The sequence below is a fragment of the Equus caballus genome, chromosome X (assembly GCF_041296265.1).
Source record: "Equus caballus isolate H_3958 breed thoroughbred chromosome X, TB-T2T, whole genome shotgun sequence".
Classification (NCBI taxonomy): Eukaryota; Metazoa; Chordata; class Mammalia; order Perissodactyla; family Equidae; genus Equus; species Equus caballus.
The window spans coordinates 100,678,111-100,701,593 of record NC_091715.1 but is presented as its reverse complement, the minus strand read 5'-3'; the positions used below and the strand labels follow the sequence as shown (position 1 = coordinate 100,701,593).

The 23,483-nt window shown below is 38.5% G+C and overlaps 1 protein-coding gene and 1 long non-coding RNA gene across 4 annotated transcripts in view; one reads left to right on the top strand and one right to left on the bottom strand.

The window, feature by feature from the left end:
- The window catches only part of LOC106781374 (uncharacterized), a 30,503-nt gene extending 19,054 nt beyond the window's left edge, over window positions 1-11,449 (bottom strand). Inside the window, exon 1 of the long non-coding RNA XR_001377987.3 lies at window positions 11,261-11,449. This is a non-coding gene — a long non-coding RNA (uncharacterized lncRNA). The remainder of the gene's footprint in view (window positions 1-11,260) is intronic.
- Window positions 11,450-11,496: 47 nt separating this feature from the next.
- Window positions 11,497-23,483, top strand: part of ZMAT1 (zinc finger matrin-type 1) — a 200,532-nt gene continuing 188,545 nt past the window's right edge. The window contains exons 1-2 of one of the 3 annotated variants that reach the window (XM_070257001.1): window positions 11,497-11,699; window positions 12,762-12,930. The gene's annotated coding sequence lies outside the window, so the exon portion shown is untranslated. Of the gene's footprint in view, window positions 11,700-12,761; window positions 12,931-23,483 lie in introns of those variants that run through there. The other 2 variants (XM_070257000.1, XM_023633621.2) reach the window with 2 other exon arrangements.

Below are 23,483 nucleotides of genomic sequence, written 5' to 3'. Positions count from 1 at the left end.
GTTCTTTGGATAAATATCCAGTAGTAAGATAGCTGGGTCATATGCCATTTCTATTTTTAATTTTTTGAGAAATCGCCATACTGTTTTCCAAAGTGACTGCACCAGTTTGCATTCCCACCAGTAGTGGATGAGGATTCCCTTTTCTCCACAACCTCTCCAACATTTATTATTTTTTATCTTGGTGATTATAGCCATTATAACGGGTGTAAGGTGATATCTAAGTGGAGTTTTGATTTGTATTTCCCTGGTGATTAGCGATGTTGAGCATCTTTTCATGTACCTATCGGCCATCTGTATATCTTCTTTGGAAAAATGTCTGTTCATATCCTCTGCTCACTTTTTTATTGGGTTGTTTATTTCTTTTGTAGTTCAGTTGTGTGAGCTCTTTATATATTATGGAGATTAAGCCCTTACTGGATATATGATTTGCAAATATTTTCTCCCAGTTGGTGGGTTGTTTTTCATTTTGATCCTGGTTTCCTTTGCCTTCCAGAAGGTCTTTAGTCCGATGAAGTCCAAATTGTTTATTTTTTCTTTTGTTTCCCTTGGCTGAGTGGACATCGTACTTGTGGAGATCCTTTTAAGGCTGATGTCAAAGAGTGTACTGCCTATAATTTCTTCGAGATGTTTTATGGCTTCAGGTGTTACCTTCAAGTCTTTGATCCATTTTGAGTCTATTTTTGTGTATGGAGAAAGGTAACAATCTACTCCCATTCTTTTGCATGTGGCTGTCCAGTTTCCCCAGCACCATTTATTGAAGAGGTTTTCCTTTCTCCATTGTGTGTTCTTGGCTCCTTTGTCGAAGATTAACTGTCCATATATGCGTGGTTTTAATTCTGCTCTTTCAATTCTGTCCCATTGATCTGTGCTCCTGTTTTTGTACCAGTACCATGCTGTTTTGATTACTATAGCTTTGTAGTATGTTTTGAAGTCAGGAATTGTGATATCACCAGCTTTGTTCTTGTTTCTCAGGATTGCTTTGGCTATTCGGGGTCTTTTGCTGCCCCATATGAATTTTAAGATTCTTTCTTCTATTTCTGTTAGGAATGCCATTGAGATTCTGATCGGGATTGCACCGAATTTGTAGATAGCTTTAGGTAGTATGGATATTTTAATTACATTTATTCTTCCAATCCATGTACATGGAATATCTTTCCATTTGTTTATGTTATTATCGATTTCTTTCAGTAATGTCTTATAGTTTTCCTTATATAGGTCTTTCACCTCCTTGGTTAAGTTTATTCCTAGATATTTTATTCCTTTTGTTACGATTGTAAATGTGGTCATATTTTTGAGTTCTTGTTCTGTTAGTTCACTATTAGAGTATAGAAATACCACTGATTTTTGTACGTTGACTTTGTACCCTGCAACTTTGTTGTAGTTGTTGATCATTTCTAATAGTTTTCCAATGGATTATTTAAGGTTTCTTCATATAAAATCATGTCATCTGCAAAGAGTGAGAGTTTCGCTTCTTCATTGCCTATTTGGATTCCTTTTATTTCTTTTTCCTGCCTAATTGCTCTGGCCAAAACCTCTAGTACTATGTTGAATAAGATTGGTGAGAGTGGGCATCCTTGCCATGTTCCTGTTCTCAGAGGGATGACTTTCAGTTTTTCCCCAATGCGTATGTTGGCTGTGGGTTTGTCATGTATGGCCTTTATTATGCTGAGGTACTTCCCTTCTATCCCCATTTTGTTAAGAGTTTTTATCATAAATGATGTTGTAGCTTGTCAAATGCTTTCTCTGCATCTATTGAGATGATCACGTGGTTTTTATTCCTCATTTTCTTAGTAGGCTGTACCACATTGATTGATTTGCAGATCTTGAACCATCCCTGTGCCCCTGGTACGAATCCCACTTGATCATGGAGAATGATCTCATTGATGTATTACTGCATTCAGTTTGCCAATATTTTTTTGAGGATTTTTGCACCTATGTTAATCTGTGATATTGGCTTGTCATTTTCCTTCTTTGTGTTGTCCTTGTCTGGTTTTGGGATCAGAGTGATGTTGGCCTCATTGAATGTGTTAGGAATATTTCCGTCTTCCTCATTTTTTTGGAATAGTTTGAGAAGAATAGGTAATAAATTGTCTTTGCATGTTTGGTAGAATTCTCCCAAGAAGCCATCTAGTCCTGGACTTTTATTTTTGGGGAGGTTTTTGATTACTGTTTCAATCTCTTTACTTGTGATTGGTCTATTCAGATTCTCTATTTCTTCTTGTTTCAGTTTTGAAGGTTGTAAGAGTCTAAGAATTTATCCACTACTTCTAGATTGTCCAGTTTGTTGGCATGTAGTTTTTCATTGTATTCTCTTGTAATCTTTTGTCTTTCTGTGGCATCCATTGTGATTTCTCCTCTTTCATTTCTAATTTTGTTTATTTGAGCCTTCTCTCTTCTTTTCTTAGTGAGTCTGGCTAAGGGTTTGTCAGTTATGTTTATCTTTTCAAAGAATCAGCTCCTTGTTCCATTGATCCTTTTTACAGTCTTTTTTGTTTGAATTTCATTTATTTCTGCTCTAATTTTTATTATTTCCCTCCTGCTGAGTTTGGGCTTTCTTTGTTCTTCTTTTTCTGATTCTGTTATGTGTAGCTTAAGATTGTGTATTTGTGCTTTTTCTTGTTTGTTAATGTGGGCCTATATTGCTATAAATTTCCCTCTTAGAACCACTTGTGTTGCACCCCATAAGAGTCAGTATGGTGTGTTTTCATTCTCATTTGGCTCCAAATATTTGTTGATTTCTCCCTTTATTTCTTCGATGATTCATTGGTTGTTCAGTAGCATGTTGTTTAGTCTCCTCATTTTTGTTCCTTTTCCAGCCTTTTCCTGTAGTTGATTTCTAGTTTCATGGCATTATGGTCAGAAAAGATAGTAGATATGATTTCAATCTTCTTAAATTTGTTGAAGTTTTCTTTGTTTCCCAATATATGGCCTATCCTTGAGAATGTTCCATGTGCACTTGAGAAGAAGGTATATTCTGCTGTTTGGGGATGAAGTGCTCTCTTTATATACCTATTAAGTTCATCTGGTCTAGTTTTTCATTTAAGTCCACTATCTCCTCGTTGACTTTTTGTCTGGATGATCTATCCATTGATGTAAGTGGGGTGTTGAGGTTGCCTACTATTACTGTGTTGTTGTTGATATCTCCTTTTAGGTTTGTTTATAGTTGCTTTATGAACTTTGGGGCTCCTGTGTTGGGTGCATACATGTTTATAAGTGTTATGTCTTCTTGGTGGAGAGTCCCTTTTATCATTATATACTGCCCCTCTATGTCTCTCTTTACCAGTTGTATCTTGAAGTCTACTTTGTCTGATACAGGTATGGCAACACTTGCTTTCTTTTGTTTGCCATTAGCTTGGAGTATTGTCTTTCATCCCTTCACTCTGAGCCTACGTTTGTCTCTAGAGTTGAGATGTATTTCCTGGAGGCAGCATAATGTTGGGTCTTGTTCTTCAGTCCATCCTGCCACTCTGTGTCTTTTGATTGGAGAATTCAATCCATTTACTTTTAGAGTGAATATTGATATATGAGGGCTTGATACTGCCATCTTACTGCACGTTTCCCGGTTCTTCTGCATTTCCTTTGTTTCTCATCCTGTGTATTTTGGACTACCAATTTGATTAGGTAGTTTTCTCTGTTTGCTTTCTTCATTTTCTCCTTCATTTTTGTAAATGTCTCTGTTCTAATTGTTTCATGGTTACCCTTAGGTTTGTATAAAAAATCTCATAGTTGAGATAGTCCATTTTCTGATAACCTCTTATTTCCATAGACTATACTGATTCCATCCCTTCCCTCTTCCCCTTCTAAGTTATTTTTGTCATATCTTTTTCCATCTTGTGTTATGAGTTTGTGGTTAGAAAGATAAGATCATTTTTGTTTTGGTGTTTTCCTTTTCTTTATCCTTGATGTTAAAGTTAAGTGTTGACTAATCTGATCTGATAGAGAGCTGTCATTTTATGATTATTGCTTACCTATTCATTTCCTTGCTCAGGAATTTGTAGCCCCTTTCCTATTTTTTTATTTCAGGTATGAGGCCTTCTTGAGGATTTCACATGGGGGGGTGTGTCTTATGGAAATGAACTCCCTTAGCTTTTGTTTACCTGGGAAAGTTTTTATTTCTCCATCATATCTGAAAGAGATTTTCGTTGGATAGAGTATTCTTGGCTGGAAGTTTTTGTCTTTCAGAATTTTGAATATATCATTCCACTCTCTCCTAGCATGTAACGTTTCTGCTGAGAAATTCACTGAAAGCCTGAGAGGGGTTCCTTTGTAAGTTATTTTCTTCTCCCTTGCTGCCCTTAGTATATTTTCTTTGTCCTTGGCTTTTGCCAGCTTCACTACTGTATGCCTTGGACTGGGTCTTTTTACATTGACAAAGTTACAAGATCTGGAGACCTCTTTCACATGGATTTCCAGCTCTCTGCCCTGGCTTGGGAAGTTCTCAGCTATTATTTCTTTGAAAAAGCTTTCTGCTCCATTCTCCTTCTCTTCCCTCTCTGGAATACCTATAATCCTTATGTTGCATTTCCTGCTTGAGTCAGATATTTCTCTGAGAGCTTCTTCATTTCTTTTTAGTCTTAGTTCTCTCTCTTCTCCTCTGTCTGAAGCATTTATATAGTACTATCTTCTAACTGGCTGATTCTTTCCTCCATATTGTCAGCTCTGTTGTTTAGGGAGTCCAGATTTTTGTTTATTTCATCCATTGTGGTTTTCATCTCCAACAATTCTGATTCTTTCTTCTTTATGGTTTCAATCTCCTTTGTGAAGAAACTCCTGAATTCATTAATTTGTCTTTCTGTGTTTTCTTGTAACTTGTTGAGTTTCTTTTATGATAGTTGTTTTGAATTTTTTGTCATTTAAGTTATGGATTTCTGTTCCTTCAGGGTTGGTTTCTGGGTACTTATCACTTTCCTTCTGCACTGGAGCTTTAATATACCTATTCATACTGCTTGATGGAGTAGATTTTTGCTTTCTCGTGGTGTTCTTATCAGGCCACAGCTGCCACATACCGTCAAAGGATGGAGATCAGGCACTGTGTATTCTAGGCCTGGCATGAACAGGGGCTCCCCAGCTCCAACCACTGACTGCTTTTCTTTATGAGCAACTGATCTATGTCAGATCTGGTGCACCAGGCAGGGGCAGTGGCACTCTCCTTCCCAAGAGCTTCCCCCAGCCCCTGCTTGTCTCTCTGTATGGAGCTCTGGGCAATTGTAGGACTGTGCACTTTCCCTTCTTCCGCTGCTGCTGCCAAGCTCTCCACACTGTGCTCTGGAGGATTAGGGAGCTGGAGTACTGGATGGGGGTGGAACACCTCTCTCACCTGTGCACTTTCCCCTCTGCCACTGCCACACCTTCTGTGCTGTGCTCTGGATGATTCTGGGGCTGGAGTACTGAGTGGGGGCAGGGCACCTCTCTCAACTGCACACTCTCGCCTCCACGGCTGACACACTCTCTGTGCCATGCTCTGGATGATTCTGGGGCTGGAGTACAGGGCAGGACGGGGTACTCTTTTCACCTGTGCACTTCCCACCACTGTGGCCCCTCTCTCTCCATGGAGCTCCTGCAGATCAGCTTCCACTTGTTCTGGAGGATCCAGCCCCACCACCACCTTCAGGCCTATGGCTGTGTGGGTCTCCCAGATGTCTTTTGTGATGTGTATATGTCCTCTATTGGTGTATGAATGTCATTTTGGTTGTATGTTAGAGGAGAGAATTCAAGGGAAGAACTCACTCCGCCATGATGCTGGAATCACTCCAGACTTTAACATATCAATAATTATGTTAAATGTAAATCATTTAAATATGCGAATTATAAGACAGAGCTTAACAGAGTGGATTAAAAAAATAACCTGACCCAACTCAGTGCTGTCTGTAAGAAATTCACTTCAAATACAGTCATGCACCACATAACAATGTTTTGGTCAATGACACATTGTGTATATGACAGTGGTCCTATAAGGTTAGTAACATATAGCCTAGGTGTGTAGTAGGCTATACCATCTAGGTTTGTGTTCACACAATGATGCTCACACAGTGATGAAATTGCCTAATGATACATTTCTCAGAATGTATCCCCATCACTAAGCGATGCATGAATGTAGAGCTATATAAATTGTTTGAAAGTGAAAGGCTGTAAAAAGATACAACAGGCAAATTTTATCAGAAGAAAGCAGCAGTGGATATATTTGCAATAGGTAAAGCAGACTTCAGAGCAAAGGAAATTACTGGACACAGAGAGGGATATTACATAATGACAAAAGAGTCAATCCACCAAGAGGATATAGCAATCCTAAGTGTGTATGCATCAAACAACAGAGCTGAAAACTATAGATTTATAAACATATATCTATATTTCAGATAGAACTGAAGTAAAAAATACACAATTTATTCAGACTTCAAAACCCCTTTCTCTAAAATTGATACATCTAGACAGTCTCTGTCATTCAACTTGTGTGTTTAGACTATTTACATTAAAACTAATTGTCAAAATATTTGAATTTCTGTCATTTTATTATTCATTTTCTGTTTGTCCTCATTTTCATTCCTCTGTTTCCCCTTTCTTGCCTTCTTTTGGCTTATGTGAACATTACTTGATACTTCATTTTAATTTTTCTATTTTGACTTGACTATATCTCTTTGTATAACATTTTTAGTGGTTTTCTCTAAAACTACCTATTTGAATTTTTGCAGTTTATATAAAATCAGTATTTACCACTTCAAATGACATGTAGAAACCTTGCTGTCTTATACATCTGCTTAACTTCCCTCTTAATGTTATAGTTCTCTTATGTATATTATTTACATTCACTGAAACATCATGAAAAAATATTATATTTTTTTGCTTTTAACAGTTAAAATTTTTTAATGAACTCAAGAGGAGATGAAAAGTCTATTATATTTACTCAGTCATTTACCATTTCTATTGCTTTGCTTCTGCAAGTGCATTCATGATATTTATTTAAAAAAAATAAGGCATTCTCAAGATAAAAAACAACAAATGTTGGAGAGGCTGTGGAGCAAAGGGAACCCTCATACACTGCTGGTGAGAATGCAAACTGGTGCAGCCACTATGGAAAAAGTATGGAGATTTCTCAAAAAATTAAACACAGAAATACCATATGACCCAGCTATCCCACTACTGGGTATTTATACAAAGAACTTGAAATCAACAATTTAAAGAGACTTATGCACCCCTATGTTCACTGCAACATTATTCACAATAGCCAAGACGTAGAAGCAAACCAAGAACCCATAAACTGATGAATGGATAAAGAAGATGTGATATATATATATATATATATATATATATATATATATATATACATACACACACACACAAAATGGCATACTACTTAGCCATAAAAAAGACAAAATCATCCCATTTGCAACAACGTGGATGGACCTTGAAATTATTATGTTAAAGGAAATAATCCAGACAGAGAAAGACAAACACATAGGATTTCACTTATATGTGGAAAATAAAAAAAACACATAGACAAAGAGAACAGATTAGCAGTTACCAGAGGGGAGGGGATTTGGGGAGTGAGTATAAGGGGTAAAGGGGCACATATATAAGATTACTGACAAGTAATACCATACAACTGAAATTTCACAATGTTATAAACCGTTATGACCTCAATAAAATAAAATAAATAAGGTATTCTCCTCCTTATAATAGTGTAGCTTACTTTTACTTACTAGTAGTATATATTGAATGTCATTCAATGGCAATAAACAGTCATTTACATCATAGGTTTTAGGGCTTGCAATAATACTAATGCCCAGGGGCTAGCCCTGTGGCTGAGTGGTTAACTTCGTGCCCAGAGTTTCGCTGGTTCAGATCCTGGGCATGGATCTAGCACCACTCATCAAGCCATGCTGAAGTGGCATCCCACATAGCAGAACTAGAAGGACTTACAACTAGAATATACAGCTATGTACTGGGGGGCTTTGGGGAGAAGAAAAAAAAAGATTGGCAACAGATGCTAACTCAGAGCCCATCTTAAAAAAAAAAACAATACTAACGTCCATTAAAAATGAAAGTATTAAAATTAGCTAACATTTGCTTTGGGTCAGATAACCACATTTAATTCTTATAACTACACCGTGAGGGTGATCATTTTACAGATGAAGAAAATGAGGGGCAGGGAGGCTAAATTCTTTGCCTAAGCTTGTATACTTAGAAAGTGACACACTGTAGATTTGACTTCAGTCAGCATAGCTACAGAGCCCACGGATATTTAGGGCAATAGAGTTTGAGACATAGAATCACCCAGATAATATTAAGTTTCAGCAACAGAAACACACACTGATGTACACTCAAATGTACAGATCCATTGCCAAACATTTTAATAGGCTTCTTTTCCCTATAAAATAGTGTTCTTTGTATATATTTCCACAAGAACAAAATCATTAGTAAATTATTTCTTAATGTCTTTTAATATAATTTGTTTTTGAATTATCTCCATTCAATGTCTGGTTTATAACATTTCAAGCAATACAGAACTATATTTTATATATTAAATTTATACATTTATTTATATATTATGTATAAATTTACATATTTACACTTATAAATATATAATATGTAATACATAACATTTATAAAAGGAAATCACCCTGAATCTCACTCCTGCCTGATTTCCACCATCTGAACCAAAGATGTCCACTATCAATATGCTGCTGCATGTTTTGCTAGATGTGTTTCTCTGTAGGTGAGTTATTATATAGCCACAGATACACAAAATACACATATCTTTTTTCAATATTAGAATCACATTATCCCTGTTGTTCTGAAACTTGCCTTTTTTCAGTGTAAAATAGTGTATCTCCAGGTTTTCATTTGCATTTCATTAGATATGTTGTTTTAAAATGTTTTTTGAACGTGTATATTGCTCTTCACATGAATTCTCTGATTATATATGTGTTGTTTATCTACTGATGCACAACAACATACTCCAAAATAAAAGCAGCTTAAAGTAATATGTATTAACTCATCACTTTCGTGGGTCAGGAACCTGAATGTGGCTTAGCTGGGTGCCTCTGACCCCGAGTCTCTTACAAGGATGCAATTAAATTATACGCTGGGGCTACAGTCATCTTAAGGGTCAATTGGGTGAAGAACCACTTCTAAGCTCACATTTATGTCCAGTGCCATGCCTTGGGACCTCACTGGTTTTTGGCCAGAGACATTGGTTCTTTGACATGTGGGCAACGCACAGCATGGTGGCTGGCTTTCCTCAGGGTCAGTATGAGTGGCAACCTAAAACAAACCCACAGTCTCTTTGTAACTAGTCTCAGAAGTGATATCCCATCACTTCACAGGTGTTATATTCACTAGAAGCAACTAACCCTAGCTCACATTCAAGATAAGTGATTACAAAAGGGCATGAATACTTGGAGGTGTGGATAATGGAGAGTCTTTTTGGAGGCTGCCTACCACATCATTTGTGCATCTGTTATACATATCACGAGAATTAGCCCAACGTAATTTGAAAATATTTACTCTAGCCTTTTAGGATAAGCTTTGTTGACTTTTCTTTTGCCATACACAATGTTTTTAATTATAATACTATAATAATTTAAAAGTAATACAATTCACTATAAAAATTCTTAAGCAGTATTACTGACAGCATCAATTTCCCAAGGAAATTAGAGCATTCAGAGCCCTGGCAGCTTCAGGACACAATGGAAAAAGCTGTAGAGTAATTCCAGTTTTAACTACTGAGTAGGTATTTGCAAAGAGGTTTCCCTCATTTACTTAACCATCTCCTAACTCACTATAGTCTGATCTGAATTATGGATTAAATAACATGTAACTGGAATAAATGTTAACACTAAAGAGATACAATTTAGAGTATTACTTGCTTACATTAGTTTTAAAACTTTAATATCCTACTCTCCAGATCATCTTTTCCAGAGGAAACACCTACTCGTCTGACTGAGCCCCTCTCTGCCGTACTATAAACCAGTCACTTTGCATGGTCTTCATATCTAGTTCTCTTGGCCCCAGGGACAGAATTTCATCATCATCATCACCAAGATTGGTTGTTGAGGAGTGAGCATCCATGAGGGAGTGTAAAACGACCAGTCCATAAAGCCCTGGTGGTCCATCATCTATGTATTATATCACTGGGTAGATGCAATGTTTCTCGACTTTCTTTTCTTATTGTCTACTTTAGGGAGGCTTTTTATTTATTTATTTTTTTTTTTGAGGAAGATTAGCCCTGAGCTAACTACTGCCAGTCCTCCTCTTTTTGCTGAGGAAGCGTGGCCCTGAGCTAACATCGTGCCCATCTTCCTCTACTTTATATGTGGGACGCCTACCACGGCATGGTGTGCCAAGCGGTGCCATGTCCGTACCCGGGATCCGAACCGGCGAACGCCGGGCCGCCGAGAAGTGGAACGTGCGAACATAACCGCTGCACCACCGCGCCAGCCCCTAGGGAGGCTTTTTACACCTTTTTTCCTAATCATTGCCCCATCCACAGAATATGAAATGTTTAATACTAGAGATGCGGCGTATATCTGTTTATGTACTTTAACCTTTCTGAGAGCTACAAATCATAGTACTAGCTAAGGTTTCTTCACCCTTAAGAATCAATTTTCAGTTCCTTGGGGGTGATAATGTTTCTGTTAAGAATGCATAGTATAATGTGATGAGAGCAAGAACTGGAATCCCATTTTTGCCCCTAACTTCATGCATGATGCTGGAATACTTGCTCAGCCTCTGTTAGCCTGCCTTTGGTCATCTGTAAAGGGGACCCATGATGCCTTCCTTACAGAACTGTTGTAAGGGGTAAATGAGAAATCCTGTACAAAATATGTGGCATGTAGTAAGACTTCAGCTAATGTTAGTTTGGTTCACCTTTCTCCTCTCTCCCAGAGAAGAAATGACTTTGACCTAAACCAAACGGCATAATTTCCTTAGAGACCACCTGGAAATGCAGCATCAAGAAGTAGAATGTACATACATTTACATAATGAATGAAGTTTTGGGGACATTTCTGTTTTGGAAAATGACTTTTCTGAGGGATTTGTAGTAAGGGAAGATCATCAAACCATCTTTTAGTGTTCCTAGATCATTTAGTCATGTGATTATAGGCAGCCTCAGTTTTCTGCCACAGATGGCTAACTGCTTAGCAGGAGTGTGATTTTACGAGTTCATCCTCCTAGGCTAGCTTATCTGCAAGAACCCTAGGATACCTCTCTGGTACTGACAACACCCCCTACTGTCTCTTTATAAAGAAAAAAAAAATCCTCACCGCAGGGACATGCCTTGTTCCACCAAACTGGGCAGAGTTCCTCCAGTTTCCCAGGCCCCAGTTGAGGTCTTCTACTTAGTATGCTTTCTTACGTGGTGGCCTGAACCGCGAAGGTGTTTTGCTTTCAGGAGAAACGCCAGGGGGTGGAGGAGTGTGTAGTGGTATTTCCGGTGGGGTGAACAAGTCTGCGCTTCGCGGTTGCCATAGAAACCTGACGTCAATATGGCGACCGTGACGACATTTCTATAGAGACACATGTAGCCTGGAGAAAAGAGCAGGTCTCGTCCTTAGGTGTTTGGGACTCAGCTGAGGGTGTGGGTACCCGCGGTGGGGGCTGAGCCTCCTCGGGGTGTAGGGAGACAAAGGGACCCAGATCCAAGTCGCCTCTTTCCTGCTTTAGGATTCGGTGCCTTGGCTGTCTGCTAGGTAAAGCCATTCGGTTCCCGCCCCTTTCCAGTGAGTGTGGCGTCTTGCCCCAAGGGTGTCCTGGAGATACTTTCCTTCTAAAGGCAGGGGCGCGGGAGGATAAGACAAGGTCTTGGGTGGTGACAGAGAGCCAGCATGAAAGCGAGAGGGAGCATGTGTGTATGTGTGCATGTCTGTCTTATTCAGTTCCTAGCACATATTAGGAACCACGTCAGGGTTATTGTTTCCTTTTCCCAGCTTGTCTTGACCAGCTTGGTTACCATGGTGGCTTAGCGACTGATGTGGGATTTCGTGCAGAATGGTCATCCATTTATGATTCTTGCCTGAGTCATTTGTTACTATGATAGTGGTCAACAGTTGCTTTTCTAATTCCCTCATTCCTTGCAGATTTATTAGTTGGCATTTGACTATAGGGTAGTGCTTTCCCCTTTCCCTTATTTATGTATTTATTCATGTATTTATTTATATCAGTATGACTCATAGATTCCTACTTTGCTCAAAGAGTTACCTTCTATTACTATCATTATGTATTTTGATACTCAAATTGACTCAGAATAGGCCAGTATTAGCTCCTTCAAGTTGGCTTCTGTGTCCATTTGACACCTCCCTAGAATTCTTTGAGTATGTACTTTGCTCTCAGAGCCTGCCTATCTCCCCATCTGTAAAAAGGAGGTAATGATGGCCACTTCAGAGAATTTCTTTAAGAATTTGAAGAGAAAAAGTCTGAAAATAACCACCTACAGTGTGTGGCATCTAGTAAGCCCACATGAAATTTTATTTCTCTGTTCTAACTTTACCTCCTTCCTTCTGTTTGTGTATACTGTGGCATTAACATAATAGCTTGAATACCTGAGAGAATACTTGGACATGTAACAACAAGCAGTGATAAGCTCCTATTTCCATGATGTATAAGCTTCACTGTCACTGCATGTGCAGGAGGGGCTGTGTGGTGGAGCTGGGGAAGAGGCAAAGAGTCATTGTACAGCTTTCAGTGGACTGAGTAGGGACAAGCAAGGACATCCTGACCCCTTTCCCCTGTGTTCATGTGTTTTCCCATTCTCTCACTTTCCTCTAGCCGTCTTATCCCCCGATTCTCCTTCTAGTGGACCGTCAGAGAAGGGTGTGGACTCTGAGCCTCAGAAACAGGAGCTGATACAGAAGAACCAAGTGTGATATTGAATCTGCTAGACAGGTTCCTGGAGCAAGAGTGAAGAGATCACGGTCCCATCAATGGGACACTTTAGGTAAGTCACTCCTGTTTCCTCCAGCGTCTTCTCTAGAACAGGATAACAGTCCCCAATGCTCCTGACCATCCAGGAATATTGTGGAGTTTAAGTCTGTTTCCATGTGGGAAAGCAATCTGTGGTCATGGGTGGGAGGGAAGGACCAGTACACTTTTGAGTAATTACATTAACTGAGACATCCCAGATATTGTAGAACTCTGCATGGTAGGCATCAAATTAATAGTACATAAACGTCAGCTGTTTAGGTCATAATTTTTCCAAGTGTGGTCCATGGACCACTTCATCAAAGTCGTCAGGTGGTTTTTGTTTAAATTTCATATACCTGGGCCCACCTTAGGTCTGCCTAATCAAATCCAGGGAGATGGAGTGGGAGGTGTCTACATTTTGAATAATTTCTTCAGTTGATTATGGTATTTGTCCAAGTTTGAAAAGTACTGTTATAGATTTGCAACAATATCTTCTTAAAATTTTGAGTCTTTTGTGTCTAATTTTGTGGTCAGTTGGTCCTGATGCTCAGCTTTAAATATCTGTGTCTGCTTCTGTGTGTCAAATTCCTTCATTTAAGTAATATTTATTCAATGATTTATATGTGAGGCACTGAACTAGGCCTTCGGGACACACCACAGAAAAAAAGACAGGCAGGGTCCCTGGAACTTTCATTCTATTTGGGAAAATTGGCGATAAGCTGGTAAATCAATAAACAGGGCAATTTCACATGGAGATTTGTGCTTTGAAGAAAATAAACACAAATAGAATAGAAAATGACCGAGACAAAAATTATTATAGATGGGTGTAGGGGCACTAGCCTACGTGCCCTTTAAACTATGTATCCTTGAGGCTCCTTGTCTGGGCTATGCACCAGCACTCATGATGACAATAGTCCCAGGCTTGGCCAACCCGGCTGTTTTCTCATGGGAGAGTTAGCACAGAGACCCTTGTGGTCTGAGGAAACAGAAGGCCCTCTGGGGCGGCTCTGGTCCTTGGAATGCAGGTCAGACAGGGACAGTCCCCCTTGGCAAGCATGCAACCTTTGTTCCTTTGCCTACTTAAGTAAGCTTTCCTCAGGGGACGGTAGCATTGTCTGTTTCTGTCCAGCCGGCCGCCACTGGATCGTCCCTGTAAGTAACTCCCTAGTGAACCCATATGTCTTGTTCACTGTCTCTGGGTCTTTTCTTTGGTCTCTTGGGAACCTATCCTGTACTACTCACCCAGCTGGGCATGTGGTGGAACAATGGGGTTGTCAGTGAAGCTCTTTCTCAGGGGGTGACATTTGAGCTGAGTCCAGATGACAGAAGCCAGGCCTGGACAGACCTTTAGGAGCTGATGACAAGCTCGAGTGGCTGGAGCCTGGCAGACAAAGTGCAGATGGTAGGAGATGAAGCTACAAACTTTGGGCCATGTAAGGAGTTTGGAGTTTATTCTGAGGATGGAGGATTAGAGTATGGGAGTGACATGCTCTGATTCATGTGCTCACAAGGTGACTCTGGCCACTGTGGAGCATGGACTGGAGAGGGACAGGAGAGCTGTGGGGATAACCATTAGGGGGATCTTGCAGAAGTCTGGGAGAGGGACAAGGGTGGATTAGCTCAGTGCTGCAGCAGTGTGCAGAGGACGGGATGGCCCTGGACAGGGCATGTAGGAGGTGGGGCAGGCAGGACCTGCAGTGGCTGTGTGGGAGCGGTTTGTGAGGATAAGGCAGGATCCTGGATGACCCTTCATCTTATTGTTTGGTCATGTGGAGAAAGGGCGGTGCTATTTTCTGAGACCAGTTGTTCCAAGTGCTTTCAAGAGATTCTCAAGAAAATTAGTTAGGTCATCCAACAGTAGTTATGGTGAAAGTTAGTGATGTAAAATATGTATCAGTTGATGAATAGGATTCAGTTGTTAGATCATTAAGCTTTATTAAAGACACATGCAAACTCAACCTATCAAAATGATAAAAATCTTAACTTGTAAGTAGTTCTTAAAAACATCTAGTAACTGAATTGTTACTGTATGTCTAGCACTGTTCTAAGAGTTTTTATGTATTAATTCAATTAATTCTCAAACCAACAACCCATGATGTAGGGATGATTGTTTTTGTCATTTTACAGAACAAGAAACTGAGAGATTGAGAGACTTTCATTCACTCAGGGTCACTCAAAGTATACGGGTATTCCAACATCTCTGCATTTGAAATTTTGAAATAATGTGATTCTTGACCATTTATTCTTGTAAAAGACAAAACACAAGGCAATATTAAAAACTTTTTTCTTCTACAGTCAATACTATATAATCTTGGTTTGGCAGATGAGGCAATTGAATGACTGTAAGGTGAAGTACAAGTATTCAAACTCACACAGTTTGTAAGTGGCAGAACTACAAACTGTCTCCAGAGCCCACTCTCTAATCAGGACACTTAGGAAGAAGAAAAAGACATGTTTTGAACTATCTCAACCTAGGGTGGTTGATGTTAGGCTGAGGTCTTTTCTCTTTGTGTGGAAATTATGCTTCAGTAGCCATTCTGTCATGTACTAGAGTTTAAGAAAAAAGGGAATAATTATGAAAACAGAAGGCATTGTGTGGATATTTCACAATATCTTTATCTGTTATGGAAATTTGGATATTTTCCAGTTTTTGACTTTTTACTGAATAATGGGGCTATGAACATTCTTGAATGGACTTTTTTTTCATTTCTTGGTCATGTACCTAATAGTAGCATTTTTGAGTCATAAGGTATGTGTATGTTCAGCTCAGTGGATACTGCCAATAATTTTTTCAAAGTAGTTACGCCAATCTATATTCCTCCCAGTGATGTATGAAGTTCTACTTGCTCCACATCTTCACCAACACTTGGTATTTTCCACCTTTTTCATTTTTGTTCTTGTAGTGGATGTGTGGTGGTATCTCATGTGGTTTTAATTTTAAGTTCTCTGAAACATTCTCTCTTTTAATCTGAAGAATGTCTCCCCTCTTTTTTTTTAACCTTCCAATTTATTTGCTTAAGAAACTATGTCTTTTGTCTTGTGGAATTTGCATTCTGGATTTTGCTGATTGTATCCCTATTATGTTGTTTATTATGTTTCACTGGCCCCTCCTATTTCTTTTAAATTGGTAAGTAGATTTAGAGGCTTGGTCAGATTCAGGTTCTTTGGCAAGAGTACCTCAGATGTGGTGTGGTGTACTTCCTGTAGTATTATACCAGAAGACTCATTATGTCTGGTTGTCTCTTCTTCTGTGTCATTGCAATTGATCACTCGGTTCAAGTGTTGTCAGCCTGATCCATCCATTTTCTAATTTCCCATCTGCTTTTCACTTCATTTTTTGCAGCCTCTGAAGATCATTGCCTAGATCTGTGTTTCATTAAAGGTTGCAGAAGGGTGATGTTTTAATTCTATACTTTCTTCTGCATTTATTAGCTGGGATTCTTCTATAAAGAAACTTACCCTCTTCAACTATGAGGTTATGCTGAGGTCTGGTACACACAGGAAGGGTAGGATGAATGTTTAATTCTTTTGCATTAGTTCCACTTTGCAGAATAATGAGTTCTTTCCTTGGGATCCTGCAAAGGTAAGCAGTGAGTTTGTTGTTTTGAGTGTCATGATGAGTTCACAGATGCTTATATAGTTGATGTGTTTTAACCCATTGCAGTCATTAATCTTTTTGATGCTCAAATTGTTCTCTTTGTCCAGTGGGAGCCCCTTCGGGTTGGCTCTGAGTCTTTTTGACGTGCTTTCTGGTATTAGAGTTTGGTCCAGACTCACCTGGTACAATCCCTACTTAGACCTGGAATCAGCCATTTCTCCAAGGAAACCTTTTAGTGGGTTCCTTTTAGTGGGAAATGTTTTCAGAGGACTTGATCTGGGGACTAGAATTGTGCATTGCTACTGGGTTGGTCATTGTTTCTTGACCTTTTCAGTGCATGGAGCCTGAAATAGTATTGTATTTTTAAGAGAATACACATCATTGACTTGCATCATGGGCTGTTCTTCCATCTCTTTATAGGTAATCATTTTTATCAGTTTTTGTTTTAACCTTCCAGATTTTAAATATATAAGCAAATGTAATATGTATATTAGTTTCCTACCCCATTCACAAGTAAAAGGTGGCACATTCTTCACCAGCACTATCCAATAGAAATTTCTGCAGAAATGAAAATGTGCTGTATTTGCACTGTCCAGCACTGTAGCCACTAGCAACAAGTGGCTGCTGAGCATCTAAAATGTGACCAGTATGACTGAATATAACTGAATTCTTAATTTCATTTAATTTTTTAAATTAAATTTAAATCACTGTTTGTGGTGAGTGGCTGCAGTATTGAACAGCAGCAACTCTACACATTTTTATACACCTTGCTTTTCTCATGTAACAATATATCCTGAAGATCACTCCATAACAGTCTAGAGAAGGAATCCTTATTGCTTTTTATAGCTTCATAGTACTGTCTGATGTAGATGTACCTTGATTACTCAACCATCCCCCTCTTGGTGGACATTTATCTTATTGCTAATCTTCTGTTGTTATGGATTGATTTGCAAATAATAGCCTTGTGCTTATTATACCTTTTTGTGTTTTTGCATGGTTTCTTTGGGATAAATTCTTAAAAGAGAGATTACTGGTTCCAAGAGTAAATACTATGTAATTTTACTACATAGTAGCAAATCCCCCCCCATAGGGTAGCATCATTTTACATTACCACGAGCACTGTATGAGAATGCCTATTTCCTCCCAGGCTATCTAATTGGTAAGAAAACGTATCTCATTATAGGTATTTTTCTTTGCATTGCTTATTGTGAGTTAAGTTGAGCATTTTTCTTGTATTTAAGGACAATTTTTTTTACTCCTGAATCTACATCTTTCTTTGAAATACCTGCTTGTATCTATTGCTCCTTTTTCTCTCATGTTGTTGGTTTTTGCATTCACTTTTTCATGAATTTTCTACATATTAGAGTTATAACCTTTTGTTTGTGATCTAAGTTGTAAATGTTTTTTACAATTTTTCATTTTTCATTTTACTTTGCTTATGGGTTTGTTTTTGCCCTTCAATTTTTTTATGAAAAAGCAATCATGCATATCACTCTTTTCCCTTATTGCTTCAGAGTTTTAAGTCATAGTTAGATGAGTTTTCTCCACTACCAGGTTATAGAGGAATTTCTCTGGGGTGCACTTTAGTGGACAGGAGATAGAGAAGAGAGTCATGGATCATATTGGGGTGTTGGGTGTAAGGGGAATCCTGAGGGGAGGTGACCATCATATGAGAAATCTATAAAAACCATTCCACTAAATCAGGAGAGTTAGATATATCGCTGTCCTGGTCCTGTGCTTATATTTGAGAACTTGGTCTCTACTCTTTTCTGTCTCCTGTGGAACAGGGTCCAGGCCTGCTTACTGGTAGAGAAGATCTTATATGAAGCAGAAACTCCACGTCACCTCAGATGAATCCCGCAGAGGACTAAATGGGAGGTACCACCCTCCTAGGGATAAGACAGACACAAAACCAATTCCAAAATCTACCATGAGACCTAACCAAGGATTAAAGAGAAAGTAAAACCCTAGTTCATGCCTGTGAGAAGAACCAAGACTGAAATCACACAAGGGTTACTGCATCCTTCACTCTCTATCCGGGAGTGAGATCCTGTCAGAAGGTAGTAGCCCATTAGCACTATGCAAAAGTATAGAAGTTTGGGTTATAAGATGCCTCAGTTTCCCGAGGTGGAAGACTTTCCCCACTCAACCCCATCATTTCCCGTTTAGGTACTGGGTTTCCAGGACTCAAGATGAAGCTTGGTCTGTACTTACTTGGAATGGAGTCTCTTTCGGGTGGGTGCTGACATCTGTCTCGCTCCCTGTGGACATTTCTACTTATGCCGTTCTAGAAATCAAGAGAGGGAAGATGTGGGATGCAGATGTAGAATTAGATGGACAGTGCCTGGCACACAGTAAACACTCAATACACGTTAATAAATAAAGGAGATGTAGATGCAGGAATAAGCAGGAAATAAAACTAAGTATATGTCCTCTCAGTCTGTTATATACATATGAATCTTTCAAAGAGTGTTGGGATTACACTGTACTTATTATTTAGTTACCTACTTTTAAGAGAATACATTGTTTTTAGTTCTAAAAATTATACTTTTTCTTGGGGAAAAAATAACCTGTAGAAAATGGAGAAAGATGCCACCTGGTCATCTGCATCAGAATCCCAGGTGTGAAAGTCAACTAGGGGGATTGGCAAAGGGTGAGGTAATAGCGGGGAGTGAGGGATGTGCGTGAATTCCATTGTATGGGCCAAAGCTTTCTGGAATTTTCCACACACTGGTGGTGATCCTTCTGTATTTGTGCCCATCCTGGTATTTTCAAGCCCTGAGGCTAGAAGTCCAGCCCCATGTGAGCTAAATAGAAAGCTGCACAAGTTAGTATATGAATAATTGGTATAAAGAAGTTTGAGACATGGAAACATGCACACACAGAAGCAGTGTCAAATAACTTGTTTTGATCTGCTGCTTTTACTTTTATAAAACAGTAAACTGTGAACATTTTTCCAAAGCAATGAATATATAAGCATCGTATTTGTAATCAACTCATAATTATTTTATGTTTTCAACATTTTATACAATAAACGTTCTATATTTAAAACACTATGGAAATGCAGATTTGTAAAATGAGGGGCTGGCCGAGTGGTTGAGTTTGTATGCTCCACTTCCGTGGCCCAGGGTTTCACAGTTCGGATCCTGGGTGTAGACCTAGCTCTACTCATCAGGCCATGCTGAGGCGGTGTCGCACATAGCACAACTAGAAGGACCTACAACTAGAATATACAACTATGTACTGGGGGGCTTTGGGGAGAAGAAAAACAAAAGATTGGCAATAGATGTTAGCTCAGGGTCAATCTTAAAAAAAATTGTAAAATGAAAGTAATCCTCTATCTCCCACCAACCCATACACATTGAATTAGTATCAAAGAAATCTTTTTAATGTGTTATTTTCACACCAAAGTATTTGATCATGTTTTTAAATCAATAAATGTATTTCTGCACTATCATATGGTGACTTGGTTTGTAGGTTTTCCTATTTTAAAAAATATCTCAATAACTTTTTCAGATTACCAGTTGATACTTTTTGTTTTTTTTAACAAGTATCAAACTTTATGGAAATGTATATTAAAAAACTGAAATTATTTGTCTCTCCCTTCTGCCTCCACCTTCTGCCCATCATAAACAGAGATTATCTCTGTTAACTTATTGGTGCCTATTCTCCAGATTTTTCTCTGTATGTAATGCACTAACATATTTAATGACGTGCACATACCTATTCACCCATATTAATGTGTATTCTTTTGCAGCAATGGTATCATAGTCTACATATTTTACAATTTCCTTACTTAATATGATTCACTTTTATTTCATTTGTTTATTTGATTTGGAATGTTTCCAAGTATTTATTGGGGATTTATGTTGCTTTTTATGTGCATTATCTCTTGATATCATTGACCTATCTCTATTGCTTAAGACTATTTTGTACATCAAGGATATAAACCCAATGTCTGAATAGAAGTAGTAAATAATTTCCCCAAGTTTTCACCCACATTTTGATTTAAATTTTTTTCTGGTCACATGGTATTTTACACTTTATAATTATTTTTAGTATTTAAAAAGAGCTTCAACATATTCTTTTAAAAAGAACTCAAAAATAATGCTTTGAGGTATAATGTATGTCAGCTCATAAGACAAAGGGAGAGAAACTTAGTCTTTTGACTAATTCTTTTGAGTCTTTGAGCAGTAATTTATAAAGTTGTTTCCGTAGGTCAAGTTAACTTTTTACTTCTTTACCCTCACTGAGTAATGGGGGTAATTACTGGTCTTGGATAGAGTTGTGAGGATTAAATGAGATGAACTGTAAAATACTCTTCATGTAGTAGTTGTACATGTTAATATCCTACCATTCAGGTTTCTTTTCCAAAGGGCAATGGATTTTGCTGCTTCCTACGTCCAGTTCAACACCTCAGGAGTCAGCCAATCCATGTGACCCCCAAACCCAGACCTCTTGGCCCATGCGGCAGGATTTCATCCCCACCATCATCTTCATCAACAAAAAGAGGAGTGATTATAATTAGGGGCATGACAGACTGGTTTCCACATCAGGGGATTTTCTCACTATCAGTCTCTTAAGCCTTGGAAACACATCACCTACATGGGAGGCTTCTGCTTGGCCTGTCAAGAGGGCAAGGCGTAGATATTTGACTCTGGAAAATTCACATACTTCTGTGAGTCTGAGGTTGGTCACCTGTAAAATGAGACTAAGGGTGCCTTCTTCACAGACTTGTAAGAAGAAAAGGAGGAAATCTTAAGAAATGTTTGGCACATAGTAGAACTGTGATAAATGTTACTCCTGGCCCACCCGGTCTCCTCTATTCCATAAAATAGAAGATCTGATACAGACCACATCTGGAAATGCAGCAGCAAGAAGTGAATTTTAGTCCCATCTCATCATTCCTTTTTTCCACATGCTTTCCTGTCTCCTTATTTTCCTTCTAGTTTGATATGAGTGGAGCAATTTCTTATTGAGCCCCAGGAAGAAAAAAATAGCACAGAAGAGAAAGAATAGTAATGGGTCAGCTAGACAAGAAGGTGGGAGTCATCAAACATGTGTCCCAGTAGCCAGACCCATCAACTGAGCACAAGACCTTGGGTGAGTCCCTTCTCCTGTGCTAGCCTCAGCCCCAATATAGAAGGGCACTCTATAGGAACAGTGGTTAGGGGCATAAGCTTTGGAGTCAGAAGGACCAGGATTTGACACTGGGAACCATTGCTTGGTGGTTGTATGATCCTAAGCAAGCAATTTATCTATTATGTGTTCTATGATTATTGGTGTCTTTTATCATTGTTTATTATTATTATTCTTACCACAGATCCAAAGGATGAATGATAGGAGTGAAGATTATACTTCCAGGCATTACAATGTTATGTGAAACTATGATTTTATAACTGTTGGATAGAGTGATTGACATACAAATTAAAGGAAGTATATAGAAAGTTCATGAGCAGACCCAGACACATGTCATTTAAGTTGCCACAGGTATGGCATTTTCAGTCACATGCACTGTTCAAGAGTTGGGGCTGGGTCAACTGGTAAAGCCTTCATTGAAAAGGATAGTTAGATCCCAACTTATACCTTGTCATTTAATCAGAACACTTTCTCACATGCTAGTACTTAAGACAAAAGTTAAGATAAAAGCAAAACAAAATAACAAAAAAAGGATACTTAACTATACATACAGTAAGATAATAGTTATAAGAAATGTGTATAAAATACATGTATATTGCATTTGTATATGTTCATGCAGAGAAAAATAATGGAACAAAATAGCATAATGTGAATTTCAACGATGATGGGATTGCTGGGTATTGATATTTTTAACTCTGCACTTGATTCAAAATGTTAAACATTTTCTAAGAAGTGTATCCATTATATTTATGATAAAAACTGTGTTCTCTAAAAGCACTACTACTTATGAAATATTTCAGATGAAAAGCATAGAGCTATAAAATCAGTCCAGACTAAGAAAAAATTTTACTCCTCCCTGATTGTATCCCCTTTCTTCTCCCCTAGAGATAACTGCTATCCAGAAGGAGATGATTATTATTCCCATGCATTGCTTTATCCTTTCTCTCCATATGAGAGCTTCCCTTAACAAGATATAACATTGTTTTGCATGTTGTTACCACACATACACACACACACACACACACACAAACATAGTAGATGTCCTTTTCCTTCAGCTTGCTAATTTATTTAATATATAACATGGGCACAAACATGCACAGTCATATATATACAGACTATATATACATATATAGTATGTGTATATACATACTATACATACATAATATATATAGTATATACATATATAGTATGTATATATGTGTATATATATGTATATATATAGTATATACATATATATACATATATAGTGTATGTATATATGAGTGTTTATACCGATGTGTATATGTTTGTGTGTCTGTCTCCTGGTCCTTACACTCAAGGGAGCATTGTGAGGAGTTCAAGGGGAAAATTTCACCGAGATCCCAGCACAGTATTTGGTGCATCATCCACAACACCAATGTTTGGTTCCTTCCCATCCTAACTCTTCTGATCTTTAACAGGCATGTTGTTTATTAACCTGAGTAGCATTACCACGTTTTAATGAGTATTTGAGAATGTAAGAAGAAGGGAGCCACACGCTTATGTATACTACATAGGAATTTCAGTGCCATCTCTCATGTGCAGTGTAATGGAGTTGGGCTGAGGAAGTCTTCATCCTTTCCGGTGAATAATTGTGCTTTCCTGTCCTCTGTTGGTGTTCTCTATGTTCACATCATGTGTGGACTTGACCTGGCGGCCTGGAACCTACTTGAAGTTCTAGGAAGAGGTGACTGGGGGTTGGCAAGGAGGAACACTGGAGCAAGAATCACCAGCTCTTCCTGGGTCCCAGATCCTGAGCCATTTCAGGGTTCCTTCCTAGTTCCTAGTTTCTTCCCCTGCCGTGGCCGGCACACAGGTGTTACTGAGTATCT